Raw genomic sequence first — 17,589 nt, 5'->3', positions numbered from 1 at the left:
TAGGTTGGGGGCATACTGGGATGGCTTACTCTTTCTTTACATTTAGTGAACAGATGGCAGCTGCCATAGCAAATATAAGAGAGTTTGTTTATATTATAACAGACAAAACAGAACTTGGATAATAATACCCTTCTTTATAAGCAAATAAGACAGTACTGGGATAATACCCTTTTTCATTTTGGTTTTGCAGCATGGGAGGTGATGGATTTCATCCACTGCCTCTATCACAGGAGGTTGGAGGAGCTGCTCCCAACAACCCCACAAGTATCATTTCTATCAAAAAATACTACTAATATTAGTAATAATTGTGGTGTTATGCTATACAACATTAGACAATATATTACTATATCGTATATCAAGTTACTAGCAATACTACTGCTATTGCTATAAAATAATTTAACAGCCACTGCATTTTAATTTCTTCTTCTTGTACGTCTCCCCCTTAAGATCTAGAACAGTCTGGGCCAACACAGCTGCAGTTGTCCATTTTATCCCCCCCAAGAGTGTCATGGGTCTGCTTGTCATGGTGGAAGCGGTGGCTCCTCTACTGTGGGCCGCCCACAGCAGGTCTAGCTGCAGACTATGGTGTAGGTTGTGCAGAGCTGGTGAGGCCCTTATCAAACACCCCTGCAGTGGATGTAAGACTCTGGTGTCCCAGTACACTCTGGTCCACCACACTAGGCTTCCTGTGGGCAGATCTTGAACAAGGGTCTGCAAGTCAGGATCGATAGCTACAGTGGTCCTGTGCTCCCCATCCTGTATCATCTACGCACCAGCCCTTCTGTGTTAAACATATCCCTTGTGCTTCCACGGTTTTCCCCACAATCATTTTGTCCATACTTTATCTTCCCTTCCATTTGTGAACTCAACCTACTCTGTAAGCACCTAACCCATCTAACTTGTCTATTTATATCAATGTCAACACTCATTAGCCCCTATCTATTACTCCTCTTACTACCCTTTCTCCTTCCGTATTTTCCCTTAAATATTTCAAGGAAAAAAAAAAGGAGGATCAATCCCTCTCCAGCTAAATAATTCTCTCCCACCTACACCAGTACAACCCTCTTATGTTTAATTCATATGCCGAATATATCATGTGAAATGATGAATTACACAAATTGCATAATGGAATCAAAAGTGCTAGTAGAAATATTAGCAAGCTCAGATATGTAGACAATGCCATTTTGATGGCTGAAAGTGAGAAAGAGCTTAATTGATGATGAAGGTAAAGACAGAAACTGCAAAAGCTGGCTTGCTGCTCAACATAAAATACATCACTTCATCAAGTCTTATAAAGTCTTTACAAATATATAGGGAAGAAGTGAAGGAGGTGCCAGACTGTATTTTCTTGCGCTCACAGATCTTAATGGACCTTGACTGCAGCTATGAAATTAGAAGACATTTGTTACTTGGAAAGAAGCCCATGACACTTATAGATAAGATGTGAGAGTAAAGACTCATTATCAATTACTGTCCACATAGTCAAAGCTATGCTTTTCCCAGTTGGAACATATAGCCATGATAGCTATGTGCAAGGCTGTGCAATGGAAAAATCAATGCCTCTGAACTGTGCTGCTGGAGAAAACTTTTGAGAATTCTGTGGAATACAAGATCAAATCACTCAATATTTAAGGAAATAAATCCAGACTGCTCATTGGAAAGTCTAATAATTAAACAAACAAAAATATTTTGCCACATAAAGCAAGGACAGGATTCCCTAGACAAGACAGTGATGTTGAAAAGGTAAAAGGAGGGGTGGCAGAAGTTAAGAGGAATGCACAGCATTACTAAAATAATGAATATGAATTTGAAAGAACTTGAAGAAGCAGATGTTGACAGACAGGTCTGGCATGCTGAAATCCTTCAGATCACAATGAGTCATATTCAATTAAGTGACCAAGTAACATCACAAGGTGAAGGAACAATTTAAAAGGAGTTTTAATAGTGGACCAGATGCTTAGACAACCAGAATATCGCAAACAACCAAGTATCAAAGTGATGAAGTAGCAGCAGTGACCCTCCCCAAGCGAAGGGGCTTGACTCCCCAAACAAATACACCCCTGCGGTGTCAGAAGAAAGTTTCCTTTTTTGCACACTTTTTGCACCCATCGCCTGTCAATAATCAGCACTCTCCTATTCAATCATCTCATTTTCCCATCACTGGGGTGACATACGACTGGAGGGGTCATTTAGACAGCCACTAGTGGTAGTTTGAGGGCTTTTTCTTCCTCAGCCCTTCAGCCCCTTAATGACAGCTTGCAGAGTCAAAGGGGGTAATGTGCAAAGGGCTGCACATGCTGGTGGTTCTCTACTTCTGCAAGGTACACTGCCAGCAAGCATCCCACGCCCCTTCCCTCAAGCACAGAAAGTGGTTGTCCCCAGTTTCCACCAGGGACATTTTGCTTCCATGTGTGCTCCACAAATACCCACTACCCTCCCCCCCCTTAGGAGAGGCAAGTGGACCATGTCCCTTCACTCTTCTCCCACCTTGCCCTGGCTCTGAACCCCTGGTGCCTGGGTTGAAGAAGGTGGGGAAGAGAAAAGATTTCCAATTGATGATGAACCAACAGGCAATATTTGTTTTCTTTCCTAACTCAGAAGTTTTAATATTCAATGGAAGAGAACTTTAAAATAACACACCACAATGAAATGCACACTACAATCAAACAAAAAATGAGTTAAACAAAGAAATGTGTTTTTCCTTATACAGCTGTCTATCTGTGGACACTCAGGTCAGCTTTCTTAAGAAAACCTTCTCTCTTTCTACCAAGGAAGAGTAAATGTCTTTGGATCACTCAGAAATATGACCCGAGTAGCCAGTGCTACTACATCAACATAAGCAGTGCGACAGTGATGGGTAAATCAGGATCCCCAAACTAGAAATGACATGGCAAGGAATCTGTGGAATACTCTAAACTGTCCACGGCCATATACAAGGACATGCACGTCATATTACTATTCTCATTCCCAGTGTGGACACAGATTAAAGGTGATCTAGAGCGGTGGTAAACCATTGATATTACTGGTGAAAGGTATAGGGGTGGACGAACTAGGGAGGTGTCAAGTGACAGAGTGCAGGTTCAGCACAGCAGACAGAAAAACAATGTGGAAAGGGAAAAAAAAAAAAAAGCATAAAACTAGAATTCCCTCCAGGCAGTACTAAATACATTTGCAGTTTTATACTTCATGTACTGTGTGAAGAAAATAAATCAAACATAAGCTGTTGATTAATTATGTCCATAGAACTCAATGATACCTACTGTTTCTATCTTAAATTACTAAAACAGCAAAAGTAATTTGTACTACCTACCGTTAATTGACAATTATCCTGTGATAAGAAATTCAAGCAGTGAAAAATAACACCACAAAGCAGATAAAGAGAGAAAATTACATTCCATGCTGCTTCTCTGCTCTCACACCACACTGCATTTTTACAGTATTATACTAACAGTTCTGGAGACTTTCTGATGAACTGTGTATTTGCGTTAATATAGCTAGCCAATATGTATTTTTAATTCTTTAATTTCACAGTTTACTTCAATGAAAACAAAACAGTATAGCTGTGATTCTGAAACATATGGCATTTACTAAGTGTGTAAAGGGCTTGCATAATTCCTTTGCAATACTGAGGAAAGCTGACTGCTGCTAAATCAAACACACATTTTTAGGCTTGTTCCTTTACCTAGCAGTTCTATGGGAAAATAAGTATCTGTTATGAACAGGTTTTCCAGTGACGCCTTTCTCCACTGATCCAAAATTAAGTAATGTCTCAATGACTGACTATGGCAGTCACCAGTTATAACACCACAAAGGTTACAGTAATCACCTATGACAACTAGGCTAACACTGGAGTCACTAGTAGACTTTCAGCCTTGAGGAACACAATACCAATCTCAAATAATTCCTCACATATTACAGCAAATCACACCAGCAAAGAACACTTTCAGAGTGAATGCAAATATAGCATACAGCTACTATCAAAATTCAATAAGCAAACACTAGCAAAATATAACAGATAAAAAAGTTTACAGGCAAAGCCTACTGTACAGGCTGGGGTGGGGACTTTGCCCCTTAGGCCCATATTACAGTAGAGAGCAGGCTATTACACAAATGGTAGATTGTTGAATAATCTGATGAAGACAGTGACTTGCAAATAAGGGAAGGCCTGTTTTAACAAAAACAGCCATTATGATCAGCAATCACTACAAAACTGTAATAGTTTTCTTTCCATGATGACTTTTACCACTCCCCACCCAAACAGGCTTACTGACAGAGGTGTAGCTAGCTATTTTTGCACCCGATGCTGTACTCCAATCTGGCACCCCTCTCATTTGCAGAAAGCACTTGCTACAGTTTATACCACAAATGGAATGCTACAGCTGACCTCAAATACATTACTGGCACTTATCTGTAAATGCCACTATGCACTGAAAAGCAACTGGGACTGGACAATCTCCTTCCTAACAGTTTGTGCCCAGGATGGTTGCCCTCTCCACCCTACACTAGCTACAAAAGCCCCTGCTGACTATCAAGCTTCCGTTCAGTTTTAGTGTCCATTCATTTTTCTACTCCAGGAATCCAACCAGGAGGCCAGACAATAGTTGCACAGGGGGTGGGGGTGGGGATCATACAGGCAAGCCATGAGGTTGCTTTGTACTTTTACTGCAAAACCTGACAGTGAAAGCATCTGGACAGCCTAATTTCATCCCCTGGGAGGTGGAATGTGTGAACTGTGCCACTGCAGAGGACCACAATGCCTTCTCTTTGTCAGTGAGCAGTTCTGTATGCTATGTAGGCTACTAATCATGGGTAGCTTGGTGAGTCTAATCCCCCCACCCCCACCTACTTACAACCCAAGCCACCCATCTGTGTTGCTGCCCCGCCTGGGATAGTGATGGTGCATGTGGCTGGCTGTGCCACCCCCTGTTCAACAGGATAGGACTGCCCACCCTTCCAGCCAGTTCCATCAAGCACCTGAGCAGCAAGTCAGAATCAGGTCCCTGTCCTCCTACACTAGTGGTTCTGGTGCAGTAGCTTTCTTTTTCTCCAAAAATGCTGCGAGTGTGAAGCTGATTACATAAGACGGTGCAGGTCAGAGACAGCAGCACACCCACACACATACACACACCCACAGAGGTGGAAAAATATGGTTAAAGTTTTACAATTTTTTTTTATTTCAAAAAATTATATTTTTAGTGAACTGAACCTAACGGGGTCTATATTATATGTTCGAAGTTTGAAAACTTTGAACGTTAAATAATCAAATTTAAATGTACTAAGTTTCAAACATCAAACATATTAAAAAAAAAACAAAAACAAAAAAACAAAAAACAAAAAAACAAACTGAACTTACCTGACTAGTGTAGTCAGGGGGGAAGCCCCCATGCACCCCCCACTCTTTAAATATACCAACTCTGAGACCGGACTACAGTGCAGTAATTCTGCACTGTAGTGCAGTCTCGGAGTTGGTATATTTAAAGAGCGAGGGGTGTTGGGGGTGCATGGGGGCTTTCTCCCCTGTCTACAGCTGTTAGTTTTTTTTTTACATATGTTCGAAGTTTTATAACTTCGAACATTTAAATTCGATAGTTTAATGTTCGAAGTTATAAAACTTCGAACATATGATATAGACCCAGACCTAACAACTCACAATTCAACACACAAGATGTGGAAGTGGTCTTAACTCACCAATATATAGTTCAGAAAAAAAGATGTTACTGCCACATAGCATAAAGAGGAAAACCAAAAGTCTTCAGATGTTTAAAGACCCAGTGTAATAAACTATACAGCAAGTTAAGTTAAAAAAAAAATGATAGTTTAACAATGTGAATACCTGCTCCAACCATCCATGTTTTTCCTTAAAGAGACATCCTTAAACAGAAATTCTAGATTCTCAGGATGGGTGGAGCAAAATATTTCTTTCTACTGTGTCAGTTTTGCAACATTTCTAATTGAATAGTTATATCCTACAGAAAAAAAATGGTATGCATCACCACACCAAATCACTTAACCACTTGGCACCTTGCCAGCACTAACTAGTGCTGTACCCATTACCTCCAAGCTCTATACATAGCCCTAGACCTCAAAGTTCGCGGAACTAACTGTTGATATGTGAAGTGGGGAGTGGACTGAGCAGTGATGGTTTCAGATGATCTGGCTCATCTCCCATGGTAGACGTGCACTGTCACATTGTCACATACACAGTCTCAGCAAGTACATGTTTCTGTGTTTAGGCAGGCTACCTCTCACAACCCGCCGTATACAGAATATATCTGTGTCTCTGCCAAAGTCCACACTTGCAGTCAGCCCTGTTATGGCAACAACATGCACCTTCTTCCTGGAGTTGGAGAGGAGATTATCTGCGCCACCCCAGCTAATTTACAAGTAATGTTTGCTGTAGTCAGGCAATAAACCATCTGTGCCAGTAGGAAGCTGCTGAGGATAGGTAACATTATTTATTCACAGCAATACTATAAGAGGTTGATATAACCGTGAAAAAGAATAGTTGTGTAAAATCTTACCATAACCATAGATGTCCTCTTCTACATGCTGCAGTATTCACCACACTAGGGAGTAGTCTGCCTATGGCTGACTCGTAAGTCCGGCCTGCATACAAAAGTTTACATGCTACTGTGAGGTATGTGTGATGCCTCACATCTCTCTACGTACATCGGTCATAAAGAGACATTGGGTATAAAGTGGACGTTAGCACGAACCAACCTCAGAAGTGAATACCACCAAGCACTGGCCTGAGCCTAGGTGAAAAACATATCACCAGGAAAGAATATGTAAGCATCAGGGGGAAGGCGGGGTGGCCCGCAATACTGCAGCACACAGAAGAGAAGGACATTTATGGTTATGCTAAGATTTTACACAACTATTCTATGTCCTTCTATTCACATGTTGCAGTATTCATCACACTAGGAAGAATGCCAAAGCTCAAGAAGAATTAGAGGCTTTTTCTACAAAACCCTGTAGAACAGCTTGGCAAATCCAGCCCTGAACATGGAGAGGACATCAAGTTGATAATGTTTAGTAAAGGTATGAACAAAGGACCAGGTAGCTGCCTCCAGGACAGAACAAGTGTCTACGCCTTTAAAGAAAGCCCCAGAGGAGGATACTGCTCTAGTGGAGTGTGCCCTTACAGGGGAAGAAAGGCTCTTACTGTTAGCTGAATAACAGAAAGAGACAGTTTTAGAGATCCGGGAAGAAACAGTTTGCTTGGAAACCAGTTGACCCAGGGCCCTTGAGTGATAGCACACAAACAGGCTGTGATGCCTCTGCACTAGCCCAGTAATCAAGGAGCCTTATTCCTCACCTACCAATGGCAACAGGAGGGGCGTACACAATGGCAGGATGACAAGTACACACACAGTAAAGTACAATTTCCCTTAAGAGCACAGAGAGATGTCAGTCAGTCTGGGTCTGGTTTCTCCCTCTTTGTCCAGATCCCTAATAAGACTCACCCCACTGGCACAGCTATAGAGTTGAGTCTTTAGCCAGGGTTCCAATCCAAGTCCCTCCAACACTCTCTCTGTCCAACCAGTGCTTCGTGTACTTGCCCAAGTAGCTGGCACACACACACACACACACACTTTGAGATTTGAGTTATGCACAAACACACACCTGGAAAAGGCTGCCACAGGTTTACTAACTATGCCCCCTAATGCCCATATTTTATAAGGTAGTTATCACTGCCACCAGAACCCCTTATCAGCTACTTTTAAGGCCCTTCACAAAAGGTAACCAATCCTACTGGGAAATGTTGCTATTACCCAAATGGTAAGTGTGACCAAGAGCAAGGCTATTTAGGAGTAGCCTGTACAGTGTCACCAAATACATATGCAAGTACTCTCGGAGCTTAAATATGTCTCACAAATATCAGCCACAAAGATAGGTTTAAATATATTTAATAATAAAAGAACAAAACAATAATCAACACAGTAACTACAGAGTTCAGAATCACAGGAAATATTTTAAAACAACATTGCAGGACAGTCTCAAATAAATACAGAAAACATCTAAACTAATCTTTAGTACATTCCTATCTATATCTAAGAGATACTATGCCCTAAATAACTTACTTACAGACAACACACAGGCAAAAGTTCTGATGATGGATGTTTCCAGGTCAAAGACAAAATACAAAATGCCCAGACTCTCTCTGAGAAAGCTCTTAAATAAATAATAAACCTTTCTGCTGGGTCAGCCTGGATGACATCTCTCTTTGTCACCTGCCTTTAGTTCCCAGGCTAACAGAAACTAACATCTCTGTCTTTAAAGTACAAATCTCTCAGATGTTTGCCCAGAACTGGAAGTCGTAAAACAATTAAACACTATTACATTTGAAACCTAGTAATTATTTCTATTTCAAGACAATACAAAAACTTCTAGCTCTCTACATTGTGTCTGCTTCACTGAGAGATAACACAATCATAAAAAATGTAATTATAACTTATTTTCTTGAAGTTCTGTAAGTTAACTCTATGTTCCAACTTCTACTATTAAAACATACATTTGTACAGGTATATATTTTATATACATTTCTGTTCTTTTCCAGTAGGGTACACTGTGGACACATCCTTGAAACTCAGTACTGTACACACCCTGTTCAACACACACTTCTACACCAACAGTTTAATATACACATAACATATAGTTCTCTTACATTTGTAAGACAAGCATATGAATCATGTTGATATTTAAATGACATACGATTATTTACAAACTTCCAGATAGCTTGTCTGGCAGTGTCACATAGGTGTTCAGACTTACAGATCATTTTTGTTTTGTCAAAGTAACATCCAAGTTGTCTGTGCACATCTAAGGTGTGCAGAATTCTCTCAATGGAAGATTAAGGGGAAGGAAAAAAGGTGAGAAGGTTATACACTGATTAAGGGATAATTCATTGACCACCTTGGGCATAAAGAAAGGGTTAGTACGTAAAGATACCCTATCTCTGTGGAAGACAGTAAGGAGATTAGACATCAAAGCCTGCAGCTTAGAGACCATTTCTGGAAGAGGTAATGGCCACCAGTAGAACTGTTTTCCATGTGCAGTGCTGCAGTGAAGAGGAGTTTGCTGGCTCAAAGGAGGCCAATGTAAGCCTCTCTAGCACAAAATTGAGATTCCAAGAAGGCACCGGTTTCCTTGGTGGTCTGTTATGAAGGACACCTTTAAGAAACAGTTTAAGCTCTAATCTAAAGGCTAAGGGAGGAAACATAGGCAGACAAGCCTAAATGGCTGAAAGATGGGCCTTAATTGAAGAATAGGTGAGGCCACCCTTTATCAGTTCACACAGGTAGGGCAATACCACAGGAACATCCACTGATAGTGGTTGTAGGCCCTTCTTGCGACACCAGATGGAAAACCTTTTTCATTTGGAAACATAGGACTTCCTAGTAGTAGGTTTTCAGGACTCCTGCAGAACTTGAAGCACGTCTTCAGAGTAGGTGTCTGAAGGGAATTAAAACCCTATCACTCACAGAGTCAGGTTGAGAGTTGACAGCTGTGGATGTATTAGGGTTCCTTTGTCTTGTGTGAGTAGAGCCATCCTGTGGGGTAACGTGTTAGGATTGTCTCTGGCTAAGTGCAGGTGAAGGGGGAACCAATGCTGCCTTGGCCAAATGTGAGTCACCAGCATGATTTTTGGTTGGTCTTGCTGAATTTTCAGTAGGACCGATTGAAGAAGAGACAAGGGGGGGAATGCATACAGAAGCATCCCCTTCCATGAAAAGGATAGTGTGTCTACCTTCCAGGCCAAGGGGTGTAGGACCCTGGCATAGAATTTTGGAAGTTGCCTGTTTATGGGTCAGGCAAAAAAAGATTTACTTGAGACATATCCCAATGATGGATCAGGTCCAAAAACACATCCCTGCGTAACATCCATTCATAAGACTGGGTCATGGACCTGCTTAGTGAGTCTGCCACCACATTCTGAGCTGAAGGGAGATAACCTGCCTGGAGAGAGACTTAGCTTTGTAATGCTAATTCCCAGGCATGCAGGGCTAGTCTGCATGAGAGGTAACACTTCGCTCCCCCCTGCTTCTTGATGTATCAAAGGACAGTGGTGGTTGTCTGTGAACCACCTCAACGTCCCTGGCATTAGCCTGGATTTGAAGACTTGTAGGGCAAAAATGAGGGCCCTCATCTCTTTGACATTGAAATGTTCCTTTGTTTGGGAGTCCAAACATCTCTGACCCACCAAGACTGTAGGATCGCACCCCATCTTGTGTCTGTGTATAACTCATGAGAGGGCAGGGGTGGCTGGAGGGTAGACCAGGATTTTTGGTCACCTGTAGGATCCACCAATCCAGCTCCTTTCTTATGCATGGTAGAAGTGGAATCATGAAAATCCAGGGGGTGGGAGTACTGCATCCAGACTGTCTTTAGGAACCACCGAATTTTGTTAAATTGTTGTAGAAACATGTCAGAATCACCAGACTCGCACTGTACTGCTGTTTTCATTATAGTTTAATCTGTCCAAACAGTTACACTGCCTGAGATTATTTCAATTCTATTATAACACGCAGTGTTTTGCTTTTCATGAACTGTCTCAATTGCACCCTTGATTAAGATCTCTCTCAAGAAGAGAGAACAATGTCTAGTTTATATATCTTTTCAAAGCAACATATGTTGTTTTCCAGTGTCCTTGTGGTTTGCATGACTGATTTCTGTTTCATGTCCTTCACTGGTTATTTTCTTCCTTGCTGTATCTGAAGACTTTACAAAAAGTCTCTCAGCGTCATCTTTGCATCACGAAGTGTGTATTTTACTTCATTTATTTCTGCATCTGAAAGCTCACAGAAAGTACCTGTTGATCAACTTCCTTCTTTGTATGTTCCAAATATTATTGTAACAGGATGCCATGTCTAGCCCACAAACATATTTACAGTTAAACTAAGCATGTTTTATTTTCGCAGGTGTCAGAAAGCTGTTATTACTTATCTATTCTTAACTGCTTTTATGCTTGCTTAAGCAAGTTGTCAGCCTTGCAGTTACACAGAAGCATTTATTTCAAAATCTTGTCACGTTAACCCTTGCTTTACAAGGCAAAACCTTATATTAGAAACAAGCATATTTCTTTTGCATTGCAGCACACATTTAATTTCATTATTGCATTGGGAAAAGAATATTTAAAATATCTATCAAATTTTCTTCATGTGTAACTTAGCCCATGGCAGCATTGGGATCATAGATGCCATGAACCCCAAGATGCACAGGAATTCCCTGGGAGACAGAGATTGAAGAGGTAAAACGCTCTGGAAATAAGTAATCAGGAACAACACCTTTTCTGTCAGCTGTGAAGTCAGCATTTTGTTTGCTTGGATCCTGCAACCCAGGAAAATATGGTCCTGGGAGGGGATCAGTGAGGACTTTTGATAGCTTATAGAGAAACCTAGGCTCTCCAAAAGACAAATAGTGACAGTAAGATCTTCCTGAAGTCAGTCTGAGGACTGGGCTTCGATTGGGAGGTTGTCTAGGTAAGGGAAGATCTGAATTCCCTGCAGTCGGCAAAATGCTAGGACAGCAGCCAAGCATTTTGAGAAGACCCTTGGTGCCATAGATAGATCAAAGGGCAAAGCACAAAACTGAAAATGTAATGAAGCAACAGAAAAATACAAACATTTCCTGAACAAAGGGTGAATGGGGATGTGAAGATAAGCATCTTTGATGTCCAAGGACACCATGAATGCTTGAGGGAGAATCAATGAAAGAAGGGCTTGCAGGTGTCCGAATTCGGAAAGAGGGGACTTTCAGGAAGGTGTTCAGATGAGAAAGGTCCAGGATGGGTCTACAAGAGCCATCCTTCCTAAGGACTAAAAACATCTTGGAATTGAAACCTTTCCCTCGGGATGGAGGGACCTCTTGCATTGTCCCCTGAGAAAGAAGGTCCGAGGTACTGAAGCTCCTTACCCTTTTCCTGTAGTGATTTGAATAACTATGCAGCCGAGCTATTAAACAATGTTTTATTATTTAGAAGGGTGTCCATCAATCTGGCCTTGAAGTCATCAGGTAAGGGCTGTAACCTCAGCCAAGAATATCTCCCAAGACCTAAACCAGAGGCCACCACCCTAGCTGAGGCATCTGCAGCATTGTAATTGCACTTAATCAAGTGGATAGTTACCAGGGCATAGGAATTAAGGATAGCTGCCACTTTAGCCTTGGCAGTGGAGTCCAGGAGCTCTGAAAGAAGTTTCCCTGCACCTGAGAGGAGGGTCAAGGAGTAATTGGCCATGGAGGTATGGTACTGATTGCCTGGAAGGCCAGAGTAGCAGAGGTGTAAACCTTTTTTACCAGCCTCTCCATGACCTTGTTCTCTTTATCAGATGGAAGTAGGGAAGTGGAAGGTAACAATTTGAAAGCCTTCTCAGCTGAAACTGAAATGGTAGCTGGGTCTGCAGATGGAGCTTTGAACAAGACCTTGGGAGTCCTCAGGCACTTTGTAGAACCTATCTGGGCGCTTGGGAGGTGGCGAATGGAAGTCTGGGCACCTGGATGCAGCAGTAAAGGCATCCAGGATGGCAGGCAGAAATGGAAGAATGGCAGAGGGTGATGGAGAATCCATTAGCAATAGGTGACAATACCTTTTTTGTATATCAGAGACTTGTGAGCAGTCCCACTTGAAGAAATCCTTCATTTTTTTTTAATAGCCTCCCCAAAGGAAATGTCGCCCCTAGGGAATCTGTACCATTAGATTCCACTCCTGGGGAGGCATACCCCAGAGGGCAGCAATTTGGGTGGAGTATGACAAAGACTAATCCCCTGAGAATTCCTCTTCATCAGAAGAGGTATCCACAGTAACCCTCTTAAAAGCCTAGGAGGGAGAGAAAGCCTGTACAGGGACAGGAGGAGGAGAGGGCTGATGCAGATCTATGAAAGCAGTGCAAAGGCTTTGTGAAAAAGCCTACCAATCAGGAGCTTGCTGTTGAGAAGCAGGGGATGCATGCTTCGTTTTACCTTTTTCTTCTAGCAGCTTCCATGTGATGGATGGTCAAAGGGCCGAACGTCGGCCTACACTCTTATGTCTGACATTACATCCTCATGTATCATGATCTGGGTGATGCCACACGAACCTTTGGATATCACGAGCTGCAGTCCCCCCTTTTCATTTGAGTCAGATGCCTGCATTTCCCCCGAAGATGTACCGGTGGACTCCTTCAGGGCTTCCACAGTGGAACCAGCTGAAGGGACATCCACCACCTCTGGGACGACCGCCGAATCTATATCGGCCTCGAGAGAAATGTCTGGAAGTGAAGGAGCAGCAGTAACATCAGGCCACTTGGCCTTCTTCAGATTTGGCTTGTCTGAAGGACCCAACGTCACCTCCATCTCCCGTGCGAGGCACTTAAGGCTCTGATTTTCCAAGTAGAGCTTAAGCGAAGCTATGCGGCTTCTAAGAGTGTTGGAGACAAACGATTTGCAGATAGCACAAGCGGTGTGATCATGGTCTGGACCTAGACAAAAGATGCAGAGGTTGTGGCCATCTTTATGTGGAATCTGCCTTCCACACTGACACCTGCCCTTCCTAGCTGACATGAAATCACCACAAAACACACAGTAGCACTAAGAATTACACAAGAAAACTCCCCAACTGGGTATTTATCTGAATTTGGAAGCACCACCGATCTAGTGACTGAACATCCAGAGCAGTTGATTGAGCTGGCAGCAGAGAAGCTCTGGGGTTGGTGTGCGCTGATGTCCACTTTATACCCGTCTCTTTATGACCAACATATGCAGAGAGATGTGCCGCATCACACATACCTTGTAGTAGCATGTAAAATTTTGGATGCGGGTCGGACATACGAGTCAGCCGGAGGCAGACTACTCCCTAATGCAATGAATACTGCAGCATATGAATAGAAGGACATCTATATGATTCAGTGTCTACACACTTCTAAGGAAGAAGTACAGAAACATAATTAACTACATTGGTTAACACAATGCTTTGAAATCTAGCGAAATTTAGAGAAAACGTTTGCCAGAACCCTAGTGCATGACACTGCCCAGCAAACAAAAAGATGCCCAATGCTGAGAGTAAGAACATTTTTAATTCCAAAAAACAGACGAAAACAAATAAAAAACGGTAAGCGCTTTCACGATTGCTCACTTCTTCAGACCTTAACAAACAGTATGAAAAAACAGGCCTTTAAATACAAAAAACTTCCAGTTAATTAAAACCAATTAAAACCAATTAAAACTGCTGGGTGTTAACCCTTATCAGTGAACTAAGCCTCTCTTCTTTAGGAGAGGCTTTAAAGCAATAGCACTATTCAAACCAGGTGGCACATCTGCTTTAAAGTTGACAATCCATTTTAATTGACAATCCATTTTAACTCAGCAAATTCAGTCTCATTACTGAAACCCCCTTCCCTTAAACTTTCATTTAATTTCTGTAGTACCAAGAACTTAAAGCTGTGACTCATACCAGCTTCAAATACATGTTTTGCTAATGCATTTGTTAATTTATTATTTCGTATATCACTCTGATGCTGCAAAATCCTGTCCTTAAACATACGATTTGTCTTTCCTATGTAATATGAATCACATACATTACACTTAGCCATATAGACCAAATTTTTTGTACAACAATCTGCATAAAAGGACAGATGCATAGGTTCCACACTTAATGGATGCATAATCAAGTGTGTAGACCATATATAACTGCATGCCTTGCAAGACCGGCATGCATGAGTGCCTGTACGCTGGGAGGGAGGTGAGGTGCCTATATGGTTCAGTGTGTGTATAACAGAGTCACTGTTTTAAGTTCATGGTATTTTTAAAACAAAACTTGGGAAATTGTTCTGTATGCTCACTGACTGAGGGATCAGTCAACAGGATAGACCAACTTTTCTTTATGACTTCACATACTTTATTAACCTCTGCTGAATAGGTCAAACAGACCATATTTACACCCTTGCTGCTGTTAGCCTCTGTGTCCCTCACTATACTTGAGGAGCTGTCAGAGAAGTAAGGTTTTACTTTGACACCAACTAATGTATTCAGTTCTCTAATTTCCTTATCTATCTCACTGCCCTTATAGCCCCTCTTCAATAGATCTGCCTTTAGTACTGTTACAGCTTGCTCTAAAGAGTCAGCATTAGTATGTAATCTCTTGCACCTAAGAACCTGATTTTTAACCACGTTCCTAGTAACGTGGGATGGATGCATACTAGAACGATGTAAGATGTTATTTTTCCTGCATGGTTTCCTATACATTTTGGTGCATGACACTGCAGCAAAAGTAACTTAACTACACTGGAAGTCTAAAAAGCAAGCACTACACAGACAACCAGTTTAACACACAAATTTAAATCTATAGAGATGCAAATAAGCTTGCTGCAGTGGAGTCTGGGTTCATAAATTCCAACAGCAAAAAGACTCAAGTCATATAATAAAACACTGCTCCAAAGTCACACCTGAAAAAATAGTTGTGTAAAACCTTACGATAACCATACATGTCGTCCTCTTCTATATGCTGCAGTATTCATAACATGGGGAATCTGCCTCCGGCTGACTTGTATGTCAGGTTAGTATACAAAACACTTAATGTGACTGTAAGGTACCTGCGACGCTGCACATCGGTTAGCGGATGTTGGCCATAAAGAGACAATGGGTATAAAGTGGACGCCAGCACATACCAACCTTAGGACTAAATGCCACAATGCACCAGCCTGATATAGGTGAGGAAACAAGCAAACAAGGACCAGGCAAGCATATGGGGGAAGGCAGGGGAGAAAGTAATACTGCAGCATACAGAAGAGAAGGACATCAACAGTTATGGTAAGATTTTACACAACTATTTTATGTCCTTCTATTCATATACTGCAGTATTCATAACATGAGGGAGAGTGCCAAAAGCTCATGCAGAGGGAGAACTGGGCGGAGGAGCAGAATTATTTTCTACAAACCCATGCAGAATAGCTTTGGCAAACCCAGCCCTGGACACAGAAATGACATCTCATTTGCAGTGTTTGGTGAAAGTATGAACAAAAGACCAGGTAGCTGCCTCCAGGATAGGGCGAGTATCTAAGCCTTTAAAGAAGGCCCCAGAAGAAGACACTTCCCTAGTGAAATATGCCCTCACAGGCGAAGAAAGACTCTTTCCATTGGTTAAGTAACAGAAAGAAAATGCCTATAGAAATCCAAGAGGAAATGGTTTGCTTGGTTAGAGGCTGACCCAGAGCCCTTGTGTGATCGGAGAAAAACAGGCGTTCAGACTTACAGATGGACTTCGTTTTGTTCAGGTAGTATCTGAGTTACCTGTGCACATCTAAAGTGTGTAGATTCCCCTCCCTGGAGGATTGTGGAGAAGGGAAAAAAGTTGGAAGGTCAATAGACTGATTGAAGGACAACTTATTAACCACCTTGGGCATAAATGGGGGATTAGTGTAGAGAGAGACCCTACCCCTGTGAAAGACTGTGAAGGGAGAGGTAGACATTAGAGCCTGTAACTCAGACACCCTTCTGGCAGAAATAATTGCCATGAGAAGAACAGTTTTCCATGTGCAATGTTGCAGGGAAAAGGAACTTGCTGGTTCAAATGGGGCCAAAGTAAGTTTCTCTAAAACAAAACTGAGCTCCCAAGGAGGCAGAACTGGTTACATTGGTGGTCTAATGTGTAGGACACCTTTTAGGAACAGTTTAACTTCCAATCTGGAAGCTAAAGATAGAGACATAGGTAGACATGCACAGATGGTAGAAAGATGGGCTTTAACTGTAGAGTAAGAGAGCCCACTCTTCATCAATTCACACAGATAGGACAAAATCACTGGAACCTCTACCAACAGCGGCTATAAATCCTTTTTGAGACACCAGATGGAAAACTTCCATCTGGAAACATAGGATTTCCTAGTAGTGGGTTTTCTGGCCTCCTGCAGAACTTGAAGTGCATCCTCAGAGTAAAGGTGCCTGAAGGGAATTAAAACTCTATCACCCACAGGGTCAGGTTTAAAATTGACATCTGTGAATGCACTAGAGTTCCCTTGTCCTGCGTGAGCAGGTCCATCCTGTGGGGTAACTTGTGGTGATTGCCCTTGGCTAAATGCAGGAGGAGGGGGAGCCAATGCTGTTCTCAGCCAAAAGGGAGTCACCAGAAGATTTTTGGTTGTTTACACTGAATTTTCAACAGGATCGTCTGGAGAACTGAGAAGGGGGGAATACATGCAGAAACATCCCCTTCCAAGAAAAGGATAGAGCTTCCACCTTCCATACCAAGGGATGTGGGATCCTGACACAAAATTTGTGGAGCTGTCTGTTCATGGGGGAGGCAAAGAGCTCTATCTGAGGTGTACCCCATCAATGGACCAGATCCAGAAACACATCCCTGTTCAACATCCATTCATGGGATTGAGTCATGGACCTGCTGAGTGCATTTGTCACCACATTCAGAGAAGATAGAATGTAAACAGTCTGAAAAGAGACATGAATTTGCATGGCTGGCTCCCAGGCCTGTAACACCAGTGTGCAGAGGAGGCAGGACTTTATCCCCACCCTGTTTGTTAACATACCAGTGGTCTGTGGTGTTGTCTGTGAACCACCTTAGAACACCTGGAGAAAGCCTGGACTTGAAGATTTTGAGAAATGAAG

At 42.1% G+C, this 17,589-nt stretch overlaps 1 protein-coding gene across 1 annotated transcript in view; it reads right to left on the bottom strand.

The window, feature by feature from the left end:
- The window catches only part of RPTOR (regulatory associated protein of MTOR complex 1), a 5,042,670-nt gene that overhangs the window by 3,644,907 nt on the left and 1,380,174 nt on the right, over positions 1-17,589 (bottom strand). The window lies entirely within an intron of this gene.

The sequence above is a fragment of the Protopterus annectens genome, chromosome 4.part0, assembly GCF_019279795.1.
Source record: "Protopterus annectens isolate FY-2018-M chromosome 4.part0, PAN1.0, whole genome shotgun sequence".
Taxonomy (NCBI): Eukaryota; Metazoa; Chordata; order Ceratodontiformes; family Protopteridae; genus Protopterus; species Protopterus annectens.
This window is presented reverse-complemented; position numbering and strand designations above follow the sequence as displayed.